Raw genomic sequence first — 11,118 nt, forward strand, 5'->3', positions numbered from 1 at the left:
TGTGTGCTTTGTGAATCATGTGGAACGACGAGCATCACAGTGTCTGATTATGTAGATTAGTCCTCGGTCTTATCTGATGTGGTGTCATTTTTTTTACATGTTAATTCTCAGAAAAAAACGAACTCGCATGGATTAACACTCATGATCTTTGCATTTTGGGAATAGCCAGTACTGTACCTACCTTGAGATTAGACATTGATTTGCAGAACTCTGAGTGGAACACGGAGAGGTGGACTACAAAAGCATGCGAGTGTCCATGTTTCCTCTACTCCAGCAGACGCAGGCTCTTCCCCAGCCATTAGGCAGCAGGGGGAGAGGCGAGTGTGGCGAGAAGGAGAGGAAGGCAGGTCATTATTTAGGGTTTGCTGGAGTGAAAGGCACTGGGATTGCTTTCATTACTGAGCCAAATGCAGCGGCTGATTACCAGTGGGACGAAGAGCAGAGACGAGCGAGATCACTCACCCTTGAGAGGGGGAAAAAGAGCGTAGGCGCAAGGGAGGGAAAGAGTGTAGCGATGAGTAGTACGAATGTCGTAAGTGTACTAAGTAATCCACAAGCACAGTGATTATATCTTTTCAGCGTTCTCCCTAAACTGCTTGTTTTGTTTTGTGTGTGTTCAGATAAGCATCCTATGTTATTATTGTGGGCTAGAGGATTTCTATAAGGGTTTTGTTTGAATATGGTTGCATGTGGGTGGGTACTGTACACCTATACGTATACATGCATTGCACGGAATATCCAGCTGCCTTATCAGAATGTTTGTAATATGAGGTGTGTGGATTATAATATGGCAGCAGCTGGTAATCTCTTAGACTGAGAGGAACAGACACCTGTGATCACTGTGGAGCCAGAGAAATGTCGCACCCATTACACACACAGAGACGCACAAACCTTGAGATTTACACTTCCAACACACACACACATATATTTTTGGTGCACAAATAGAAGTTCATCAAATTGTTTTAGTTGTGGTTGTCATATGATCTGTTTGTCTGGACACTGGCTAGTCATAGGTGACACCACCACACATACCTTTCTCACACACACGCGTAAAGCTCGAGGCTTGCATGGTGCAGAGAAATACCCAGCTGTGCGCGCACGCACTGCCTCAAGTGGGGGCCACACATTGTGAGCCAGGGACACAGTCTCCCCTGTCACATGCGCCCCCCCAGGCACTAATCTGTGCAGTTGTGCTGCAGCGATGAGGCTGGGCAGCCAACTGGGGGAGCGTGGCTGTCTGTCTGGGCAGGTGTGTGCGTGCCGTCAGGCCCCGGATCCTGCGATCTGAGATGGGTCACAAAAGCAGCTGGATGGGGAGGGGGATAGAGTAGGTAGGGTGTGAGTGGTGGAGTGGGGCTGCTGCTTAGACCACTTTACACTGCCTGCCCCTGTCGGAAATTGATGGACACCATTCATAGGTCTACAATTACGAACACTGACAGCATTCATCATTAATCCCTATTAAATGGGTATAACTTTACTTAGCTGACAATAATGCTAGTGGTTAGAGCATTGGGCCAGTAACTGAAAGGTTGCTGGATCGAATCCCCGAGCTGACAAGGTAGAAATCTGTCATTCTCCCCCTGAGCAAGGCAGTTAACCCACTGTTCCCCAGGTGCCGAACATGTGGATGTCTTTTTAAGGCAGCCCCCCGCACCTCTCCGATTCAGAGGGGTTGGGTTAAATGCGGAAGACACATTTAAGTTGAAGGCATTCAGTTGTACAACTGACTAGGTATCCGCCTTTCCCATTATGGAGAATAATTGTATCAGTCACAATTAGGGCTGTTGCAGTCATGAAATTTTGGCAGCTTGTGATTGTCAAGCAAATAACTGCCGGTCTCACGGTAATTGACCGTAAATTAACGTAAACACATTTAGCATCTCGTGGCTTCCTCGCATAGCCTACAAGCCACTGATGCAGACCTTTGGGACATCTACATTTTAAAAAGTCTAATAAATCCATGTAATATAGCCTACACCATCACAATAAATCCCTTATTTATTTTAGATGGATCTAAAGAAACATGATATGAAGAAAATGTAGTCTATTTCAGAAGAACAGAATAGCATACTCTGTATTGTCCTTATGTTGGGCCCTGTTGGACCCACAGGCATATGGCTATGGCTGTGGTCTACACTAGTTAATTTAGCAGACAAGATTTGCTTAGAATTCCTTAGTATTATTTTATATTGTTTTATAGTATGATGAATACAATTGAGCGTAGATGAATAAAATAGAAAGGATATTTTCTCCAAACAATTTGAGGGAGTGAGCACATACGGCTGTTCTGTGTTGAGTGGTTAACAAAAAACGGTACTCCTAAATGCTTAATTTAGTTATTTATGTAACTTTAGTTGTTCTACAAACGTTGGGCTATATGTTTTGATTTTTAATACATTCTAAGGCTGCATGATGCGACTCTAATGATGAGCTCCGCTTTGTTTTTTGTGCAGGCTGTACACACTTCATCAGTCTCTCATTCACAATTTGACAAGCACTTGATAATGCCTCAAATTTCCTGGCTGCATGTGCTTTGTGGGGCCATAATCCCCCTAAAGAAATCGGTGCCTTTTGCACCCAGTGGCCATTATGCCATTGGGCTGAAATATAATAATAATTATAATTCCCTTCTCCCCGCTCGGTTCTTTCTCACAGGCTACAAGTGAAGACAGACATGCGCGTCCTTATCCAATTCCAAGGCGCATATTGAAGATATTGGAAGAACTGTCCACATTTACTTTTCGCAAGCCAACAAGATGAGTAGCCCTAGCAAACAGCAAAAGCACTAGTCTATGTCAATCTACTATCCCCCATAGTGCATAAGTTGACCTATTCGGTGTGAGAAATAAATATTCCAAACATAGTCCGAGACAGTTTTGGGATGCGATAGATCACTAGCATCAAAAACCACTAGCATCAAAAAACCTGGTTTAAGCAATGAGCCTGACGCAACAGATGAGAACGTTTAGCTTAAAATGTTGATAGCCTAATAGTTTATTTCTTCACATTATAAGCGCAGCAATGCACACACAGCAGTAGGCTATAAGCGTAAATGTTCCATTAGCAGGAAAACACCATTCTCAAAAGTGACCACAAATGCGATTATGCATGTAATGCTTTTATTATAAAAGTGCATTTTTATGGTGAAAATTAGCTTCCCCAAACATGAAACTCACGTGCTGCGTATGTATGCCAGTTAGGCTCTACACCCATTGTACAGTGGATTAATGTGCTTAATTTTAAGAAGTTATTTGGCCACCTTTAGTTGTGATACAAACCTCATCAAAACATATAGGCCTATGGGCTAGGCTACATGAGGTGTGTGACTGATTTTGAAAAAGTTGCAAAAAGCAAAGCATGTGCTGTTTGCCTTAAGCTGGGCATCATTCACAAGTGATAATGTCATTCAAAAGTGATAGGCTAATATTGTCACCCATCACACTATTCTTGATTTAATCTTGTCTTTACATATACTAAATCATTATCAGGCACCTGTATTGAAACAGGGGCAGCAGGGAAAAAAATAAGTGTCATCTATGCACTTAAATAGCGCATGGAAGACGCTTTTCCCTGTGGTTCATGTTCATGCCAGCCAGGTAGGCTATACTCCTGTTTTAAAGAGAAGCAATGTGCTTAATATTAGGAATGTTGAGAAATAAATATAGTCATCCTAGCCTATAGAAAGCTGATGGGATCCACCTCTTTTTAATAGAGGCCATCACTCTGTTTTCTCACGCAATTACATAGCCTATAGAAATGTTGCACAACATGAGCTCATGGGCTCTCATCAAGTGTTTGATTCGATTTTTGATTTCATTTGCATTGATGTCAGAGTGATTAGAGGGACAATAGAGTGCTGAGTACCAGGCAGTCAGCAAGTTTGGTAGGTTACTAATGACCATCAGCAGCATCAGATCTTAGAGAAGCCTAATTACCGTGACTAAACGGTCACATGGAATTTGACTGCCATCGTGACTCGTGACCGCTGGTGTGGCGGTAATACGGTCACCGTAACAGCCCTAGTCACAATTCGATTTTTACATTAAAGATGAGAGGAGGCACGTGAGAATCTACAGTTGGTCATGTATATTTCTGGCAATGTCCATGCATTATTAATGTGTAAGCAACATTTCAGTGTTCCACAGTGCATAGCTGGTTGAAGGGTTATGCTTGGGTAATGTTTAGGGGGTGATTAAAAGGCAATGGGGCATGGGTAAGTGGGGTGTTCAACACTGCTCGAATATACTGTGGAATAACCTTTGAACTCCCTCCCCCAGCCTGCTCCCAGATAAAGCTCCTGATCCTGGGAAGCTTATCACTAAAGCCTGCCTGGATACCAGCTCTTATTGTTCCAGATACAATTACATTGGATTGAGGAGCTTTGTGTGTTTGTAAGGGAGAGATAGTGTTTGTGTGTGAGAGAGAGAGAGAGATTCAGTTGTGATGGAGAAAGCAGCGAACAGGAGGATAATCTGGGACTCTGGGGTGCGAGTGACACTAACCAGCCCCCTCACCCTCACAATGCTCTGACCCCCTCCACCCCTGAGCTTGTGAAGAGGAACCCATGGTCTTGTGAATGGCAGAAATTCTCCACACTGGCACAGCCTTTGGTGGAGGCCAGATGGAGTCTTTGTCTTCTAACACACAGACCCCAGTGGGCTCAGTGGAATGCCAGCAGAACTCTCTTGTCCTCCACCATGTTCACATGACTCATGTGCTAATAGCCATTATTCACAGAGAATGATACAAATCCACCATGTCTAAGACCAGCACAGCACACCGGTGATGCTTATTTACAATGATAGCACAATTTAAGGTGTGTAATATGACTTTGACCCAGTTGGAGATCCAAACTGTTTTTGATGTGGATGTTTATTGTGAAGCAGGGCATATTAGCAGTTATTGACTGGTATCAGCAAGTGATGTGAAAATGTCCTAACTGCTGATTATATCTAAGGAATAGTCATCCAGAACTATTTCGGTGACATAACTGGAAATGTTATGTTATTTTATGTCTCTCTGGGTGACAGATTTTAGTGTCTGCCAGTAGAAACACACTTCAATATTCGAGTGTAATGTAGGCCTATACATTTTCACATTCATATTTCACCTGGACTGACTAAATATTGAAGTGCATGCCATTTCATTCAGGCTACACACAGTTTGTTGAGAGATTACATGATGACATTGAGTAGATTTGTTTTGACAGTAAACCAACAGCAGGTTTCCATTGACCCAGTTTTTTTTTTATTGAAGAACACACAAACACAAAATGGGCATGCAGGTACAGCACTCATCCCACGTACATCAAATTAGTTACAGTAACACCACCTTTGAATTAACATCGGAGTACGAAACCCATTTTTCCCGGTATTCCTGGCCTCTCTCTTTCTGTCTTCTTAAAGTAATGGGCTCCATATAGTGTATTTCTTTAACATTTTCTAGTGATAGCCTTTTTACTGGCTGCCAGTAGGACTTTCAACAGGTATTGCAGGTATTTCCCCTAAATAGAGAATAATGAATGTTTGTTCAATGTCAAAACCCATTTCTAATTAAAGATCTTATTTCTCCCCAGTAGGATTCAATAGCGGGGAATGACCAAAAGATATGAGTGATCTGCCATTGAAACCCACATTCTCTCCTGCAAGTCTCGTTTTGATTTCAGTTTAGGTGTTATGAAGAAACGTGTGGCATTCTTCCAACAGAAATCTCTCCAAGAACTTGAGTTGGTAGAGCTTAATTGAGTTGTAAATATGTTTCTTCAGTTATTTCAATGTTAAGTTCCTCCCATTTCTGTTTAATATAGTTTGTAGAGTGTTTCTTTGTCACGTTCCCTGACCTCAAACTCCCTGTCATAGATCAGCCAAGGCACAGCGTGCCGGTAATTCCACATACTTTATTTAGTGAAACCGAACAAAACAGGAAAAACAGAAACGAACGTGACGCAACTGAGGCGCACACAAAACACTCACAGAAAGAATATAATTACCCACAACTGAAGGTGGGGAAAAAGGCTGCCTAAGTATGATTCCCAATCAGAGACAACGAATGACAGCTGCCTCTGATTGGAAACCATACTCGGCCAATCAAAGAAAAAAAAAGCAACATAGACATACAACACATAGAATGCCCACCCCATGTCACACCCTGACCTAACCAAACAGAGAAAAACGGCTCTCTCAGGTCAGGGCGTGACATTCTTTGAGGATAGGATACCCAAGTTGTATGCGTTATTGAATAATTCTGGTACGCTCGAAGGGTCAATCACTTTTAGTTATTTTAAAAAGTACTGTCGAAACTGCTGGTATTTGTAAAAATCTTGTTTATCCAAGCCATGTTTTTTACTTAGGTCCTGAAAGCGATCTAGAGCCCCATTCCTTATAATTGTACAAAATGATGTGATGTCTCTTTGCGTCCACTGTTTAAATCTGTTATCCTGAGTTGCATGGATGAATCTGGGGTCTTATGCGGGCACCTCTCTGTCGAAATGAAGTTGCTTGACTACCCTAAACCATGTCTTGAGAGAAATAAATCCCTTGATTGTGTCTATTGTGTATTTCTATTATCATGTCCTTATTACCCAAAATGGACTGTGGGTGTCTCTATCAAAGTAGTCTCAATGTCTTTCCATTTAGATTCAAATTCTGAATTGCACCATAACACCAGAGGTCTCAATTGGGCTGACGTAAAATAATATTTTAGGCTTTCAGTAATTTTAATGTTGTATATCTAATTTGTGGCCTCTTACTGTTCCAGATAAACATTGATATTCGCTTTGTCCCATTCCCTAGGTAGGATAAGTAGGATTTCTGTGGGGGGCAGTGATTGGAACAAATACAGTAACCTCGGCAAGATATTCATTTTGATTGTTTCAATTCCACTACTAAGATCCAAAGGAAGTGAATTCCACCTGTCCAGGTCTCATAGATTTTCTTGTTGATAGCAACATAATTTATGTCAAAGTTTGCGTGTATCTTTTGGTAGATTTACTCCAAGAAACTTCATGGATGAAGAGGTCCACTGGAAGATATATCTGCTCTTCAGCTCTTGCTGTGGGGAATAATTAAATACTAGGGCTTGGGTCTTGTGTACATTAAGCACATACCCTGAATATGTTCCAAATGTTTGTAAAACATCCATCAATCAAGGTACACTTGAACCTGGGGCTTTAAGGAATAACAGATTACAGCCATGTTTTGCCCCCTCGTTCTAGACTTATTGTTTGTGACAAATGTCCATTAATCATTATTCTGGCAGTCGGCTATGAATACAGTGTTTTGATGCACTGTATCACTTCTTTGTTGAAACCACATCTATCCATAACTTCGAATAGATAATCCCAACCCACTGAATCAAACGCTTTTTCTGCATCTAGATGGATTAATATAGCACTCGTCTTATCCTGAGTGATGTGGTCCATGACGTAGTGTTCTCCTTATGCTGTCCTGTATCTGTCTATTTCGTGTGAAACCAGTTTGCTCCCCATCAATCAATTCTGGGATTATGTCCTCCATTCTTTTAGATATTATTGATGCATACGGTTTATAATACATCGTTAAGAATCGTGATCGGTCTATAGGAACTACATTCCTTATCTTTACCCTTCTTTGGAATTAAAGATATTAAGGCTTCTCTCCACAGAGGTGGTAGACCCCCCCCCCACCCCACCCCACCCCAGAGTCCAGTTAAAACAGGCCGGAAGTAGAGCTGTTAGTTGTTCTCTGAAGGCTTTGAACCATTCTGAAGGGAAGCCATCAGTCCCTGGAGATTTGTTTTGCTTTTAGATGAGATATTGCAGTATTCATTTCTTCAGTGGTTATCTCTTCAGTAAATCTATCATTTTGCTCTATCCCAATTTGAGGGGAGGTCAAGTGAATAATAAACATGCTGTACTGTCTGTGCATCACCTTCTCTGGTTGCTTGAACAGATTTGTATGTATGATTCAAATGCATTCTGTATTTCGTCCAATTTGCATGTAAACTGTTTTTTTAAAATGTATTCTGTGCAAGTTGTTTTCTGAGTCTCCAAGCTAGTCATTTATTTGCCTTTGAGCCTGCTTCATAATATCGTTGTTTAAGGAAACCTGAGCTTTTTCTTTACTTCACTATAGATCTGATCAATGTCCTGTTTTACCTTTTGAATCTCACACAATATAACAGGGTCTTTGAGATCACTATGAGATCATTTGAAGCTTCCTGATGTCTAATGTAATTTCATTCGTTTCTGTACTGTAATCATTTTCTTGAGTGATGGTGTAGCTATGATCTTCCCTCTAATAACCACCTTAGCTGCATCCAACAATGTAGCAGGGGATACTTCCCCGTTATTGTTATTCTCCAGATAGATGTTCAATTCTGTCTTTATTGATTCCTTGAAAGCTGTATCCTTCAGCATGCTTGTATTAAGCCTCAAAGAGTATTTCTTGGTTTGCTATCAATGGCAAGTTAAGTAAACTCCATTATGGTCTGATAAGTCCCTCTGCCTGATCCTACAATCCTTAAACCTGTGCCTATCTGTGCTGTACATGAAAAGGTAGTCTAGCCTGTAGTATTCAGTGTGGCAGGTTGAGTAAAAAGTATATTCCCTTTCTGACATATGGAAGTTGCGCCATACATCAATCGGTCCTAAATCCTGTAATATCCTATTGATCTTTTAGCAACCAGACTCCTTTTCCTATTCTGATTCCTGCTGTCCAATTTTTTGTTTAAAATCATGTGGAATATCCCCTCCACAGATAAGTGCCAGAGGTTTCTGTGGCAATTAAATCAAACACTTTTTTAAAAAGTGGGGCAATATATGTACAAAAGAAGTAACTCTTATGAAAAGTTAATAACAATTAATTAACTGTCTTTGAAAAAAAAAAGCAATAAGTGGTTAGAAAATAATACTCACTGTACAAGAGTAATAAAGAAAGACCATAACAGTTGTAACATGAACCTCAAAAATAATTAAAAAACAAGAACAATAAAAAAAGTTAACCAAAAGGGAAACGACTTTACTATAAGGACTCCCATGTCAGAGGACTCCTGCCTCTTGGGTTTGAGAGGATGAGCCTGACCCCTGGATGGGCCCCTCGCTCAAGTATCAACATGTTTGAGGCATTGACAAAATGCAAAACACCTGCACAGAAAATAATGACGAGTAATTACAGCAGAGTTACTATCTTTAACAGTTTTTGGAATTAAGTGACTGATTGTGACCACGAGGTAAAACACAGAGTTAATTTGAATAGTGTTTATAAGTAAGTATTGCTAGAGTCAATGTGATCCCGCCCACAGATTAGCAGTTACATTTAGATTTTGCCACCGTTGATATTTTCTTCCTCGCGTTCGCCTCAGGTAAGTAATATGGTTTTGAAAATCATATTTGGCCTAAGTCAACCATTTAGACTGGCGTATCTTATCTTTTATCATTAGCTAGTTCCAAGACAAATAGTCATTATTACCTAGCAGTCGACAAAGGTTTGGAGGGAGGGAGTCACACATTTTGTGGCATGTCACAGATCACATCAGGCCCCGTTAATTGTGTCTTATCTCAACATCCCATATAGAATTGTAGGTTAATGATTTCTTAAAATATTATTTTGGCCTGACATTTAAAGCATGCTAAATAGGGTTAGTGTATGACTAACAGTCAAATGTAAAGACACATATGCAATTTGGTTGTATTATCCCTGTAGCATTGTTGAGAACATAGCATAAATGTATTAATCTAATAGGCAGATTCTGTTAACTCTTCTGCAAACTGCTCCATGGATGTTTGTGGTTCGTCAGACTGACACTCTTACCCTGACACAAAGTCCTAACAGAAAAAGGAGAGCAGAGGAAGACGGTGCAGCCAAAGTAAGCCTTTCATTATTTGCTATGATTGTCTTTTAATAATTAAAAACTGTATTGATCTTCCTGAGGTTCCATCTTTGATCTTGGGTAGGCCTACTCCAGCAGAGTTACTTAGTATGTGTGCTTTTTCCAGTCCTGCTCTTATCGACCTAAATCATCTTAGAAGATCCTAATGTGCAGCTTAGTGATATAGCCAGGTGTTGGAGTAGGACTGAAACCAAGTAGCTCTCCAGGAGGATGGCTGGCTACCACTGAGCTCTTTCTCAATTTTTCTATCCTTGGCTCCTTGTGTCCTCTTCTCATCCTTCTCAAAACCAACTACAGAAGAATGAATTAGGAGAGGAACACTGGGTCTCATTATCAAATGGGATTTTAGGAAGCGAGGAATCAATAAACTATTTTGATAAAGAACCCTGGTGTACTAGGGTCTGTGTTTGTTGTGTTTTTTGTTAGATGATTGAGGACATTCTCCAGAGCAAAGCTGGAGGGGAAAGGATCATGAACGAGTATGCTCAGACAAAAAGCTTGAATTACCGCACCAGACGTGATATGATCAAGATTTTGGTTGCAAATATGACAGAGGATCATGGGTAAACCATCACATATTTTATGCATTAAGATCAATGTTTTGCATTCATGTATTATTGCCAATCTAGTAATTATGTATATTTTTGGGTTCAGAACAAGTCCCCCACGACATGGGAAGGAGGAGGCATATTCAACAGGAATAGTTTCCTTTTTCCCCTATCTGGCTGACCGCAAAAGCAAGACAGACTGTGAGTACGAAATAAATCAGGGTCCCAATTCACTTCACCTTAGCCCTTTGATGTTTGCAGATTTGAAGGGTGTGGATAGATGCAAGCAGTGTAGTTGTGGAGCTTTCACCTTATGGATCTGATAGGGTTATAGGGCAAAGGGGAAGTGGTGACAATTTTTTTGCTGTTTTAAAGGCACAATCTGCCGATAGTGAAACTGCCACATCAAATGATGAACACAGCATTTTTCTAATCACTTTTCAAGGTGCAAAGCTGTCTGACATGGCACTGTTGTTGTTTATATGCTCATCCTCGGTCACTTGTAATTGAAGATAACATCAATCAGGCTTTGTGTATGTGAAGGTGACTGAGGAGCATTAAACATTACAGTCCCTGCTACTGTTAAACCTTTCTTCCAGATTCTAACATGCACCAGTGACACATTTGCTTCATGTGAACATAAGGTTTGTTTATTTCTTGTCTGTGTTTATCTAGGCCCACCATTATAATGCAGAAGACT

Source organism: Salmo salar, chromosome ssa10 (assembly GCF_905237065.1).
Source record: "Salmo salar chromosome ssa10, Ssal_v3.1, whole genome shotgun sequence".
Classification (NCBI taxonomy): domain Eukaryota; kingdom Metazoa; phylum Chordata; class Actinopteri; order Salmoniformes; family Salmonidae; genus Salmo; species Salmo salar.